The 2,591-nt window shown below is 38.8% G+C and overlaps 1 pseudogene; it reads left to right on the forward strand.

The window, feature by feature from the left end:
- The window catches only part of LOC103194996, a 5,779-nt pseudogene extending 3,592 nt beyond the window's left edge, over window positions 1-2,187 (forward strand).
- Window positions 2,188-2,591: the final 404 nt, after the last annotated feature.

Below are 2,591 nucleotides of genomic sequence, written 5' to 3' on the forward strand. Positions count from 1 at the left end.
TGACTCCTCTCTGAAGTAAATTTCTTATGTAAATGTAGGAGGATCAAAGATAATCTGCTCTTTCCCTTGGAATATAGAAAAGAAATGAGCAGAAAGAATGATCTCTGTTAGTGATGGTGGAGAGGAGATATAAATGGAGACATTAGATGGTGTGGGACCTTAGAAGCAAATTAGATATTTAAATTGTCAGGATAGAAAAACTGAACTCCAGAAAGAGAAATTATTTCACTGTGTTTGGTCCTTACCACTGTGCAATACATAACACTGCATCTGAAGGGAGAGCAAGTAGCAGAATCAGTGGCTCCAGCTGACCATTAGTGGTCTGGAGTCCTGATGTGTTAAGAGTTGAATGAGGCAGGGATCCCACTTCCCACCCAACTTCCACTGTTGACTGCTCCTCATTACTGACTCTCCTCACTTTCCCTACATGCCACCTGACCTCAGTGCAGTCTGCGAAGTCTCTGAGCCTGAAGTCTCTGAAGACTCCCATGTGGTCCATGGATGGTAAAATCTGCCCACTCTTATTGGCCCTTAGAGCCTCTAAATCTAGAGCTTCCTAAATTATTAAAAATGATGCCAGAGATTGCATAGTAAAATTCAGCAAAACAAACACCTTGATATTCATTGGAGATACTTTTTCAACAATACAATTGACAACTATATACGTGGACCTTGCTGGAAGGTTTACACAGGAATCAATTCCACATCTGTGGAAAGAGATGGTAAAGAAGCTCAGAATCATCAGTCAAGGCAAAAGCAGGGTCCAACTGCAGGACAGACCATCAGCTGCTCATTTACAAGTTCATTTTGAAGCTGAAGAAAATCAAAGTCCATAAAAGCCAAAGTATGACCTTGAATAATATATCCCATCTGAATTTAGAGACCATCTCAAGAAAAATCTGACACACTGAACACTAATGACTGTGTTGTGGGAATGTATCAAGGACATTATACATGAAAAAAAGTGAAAGATCATTAAAAGGACAAGAAATAAGGAAAAGACCAAAATGGATGTCAGAACAGACTCTGAAACTTGATTTTAAGAGCGGAGTAGCTAAAGCAAATGAAGAAATTATAAGGATAAACAAAAGATTCCAAAGAGTGACTCAAAAAGCCAAGGTGAAATATTATGATGAAATGAGCAAAAGACCTGCAGTTAGAAAACCAAAAAGAGAAGAACATGATCAGCATTCTCAAGATGAAAGAACTGAAGAGAAAAACTAAGCACGGAAGGATTAAGTGGGCAAAAAACCTGAATGACATGGGAAGCTTCAAAAGAAGGCAGAAGAAATACACACAGGCACTATACCAGAAAGAACTGGCTGACATTCAACCATTAAAAGAAATACCAGGATCAAGAACTCTTGGTACCGAAGAAAGTTCAAGCTGTACTGAAGGCATAGGTGAAAAACAGGGCTCCAGGAATTGCAGGAATAACAATTGATATGCTTCAACAAATGGATACAATGCTTCAAGCAGTTACTCATGGATGTCGAGAAATTTGGAAGACAGTTACTTGGCTGAAGAGATCCATATTCATGCCCATCACAAAGAAAGGCAATTGAACAAAATACATAAATTATCAAACAACATCATTAATACACATGCTGGCACAATTTTGCTGAAGATAATGCAAAAACTGCTGCAGCCATACATTGACAGGGAACTGCTAAAAGTTCAAGCCAGATTCAGAAGAGGACATGGAATGAGGGATATTGCTGCTGATGTCAAATGGATCTTGACCTAATGCAGAGAAAACCAGCAGGTATTTCCTTGTATAAAAGATGTTTATGAAGACATTCTACTATGTGGACCATAAAAAATTATGGATAACATTATGAAGAATGGGAATTTCAGGAACACTTACTTGTGCTCATGTGGAATGTGTACATGGAGCAAGAAGCAGCTGGTCAAAAAAAAATAAGGAGATATTGCATAGTTTAAAACTGGAAAAGGTGTGTGTCAGGGTTGTATCCTTTCACCTTATTCAATTTGCACGCTGAACAAATAATCTGAGAAGCTGGACTATATGAAGAAGAATGTGGCATCAGGATTGGAAGAAGACACATTATCGATCTATGATACACAGACGACACAATCTTGCTTGCCTAAAATGGATATAACTTGAAATGCTTGTTAATGAAGGTCAAAGACTACAGCCTTCAGTATGGATTATGTCTGAACATGAGGAAAATGAAAATCCTCACAAGTGGGCCAATACACAGCACCATGATATATGTGGAAAAAATTGAAGATGTCAATAATTTCATTCTACTTGGATCAACAATCAATATCCACGGACACAGCAGTCAAAATCAAATGATGTATTATCACATTGGATAGGCATCAGACTAAAGGGATTTAATTGTAGATATGAAGTGACAGGTGATAGAGTTAGAAATCAGATCTCCTTACTCTTGGGTCAGTACTTTTTCTACTCCCCCAAGTTGGCTTCTTTTCCTGGAGGTTTGGGCTTCTGTGAGAGATTCCTTGGTATAGGGGCAAGAATACCAGAAAGGCCACATAGTCTTCCCTCTAAAGGACACCCTCTGTCTATCCCCAGAGGACAGTGCTTAACCCAGTCACTCTTG

The sequence above is a fragment of the Orycteropus afer genome, unplaced genomic scaffold, assembly GCF_000298275.1.
Source record: "Orycteropus afer afer isolate SDZICR_OR568_19922 unplaced genomic scaffold, OryAfe1.0 scaffold00049, whole genome shotgun sequence".
Classification (NCBI taxonomy): domain Eukaryota; kingdom Metazoa; phylum Chordata; class Mammalia; order Tubulidentata; family Orycteropodidae; genus Orycteropus; species Orycteropus afer.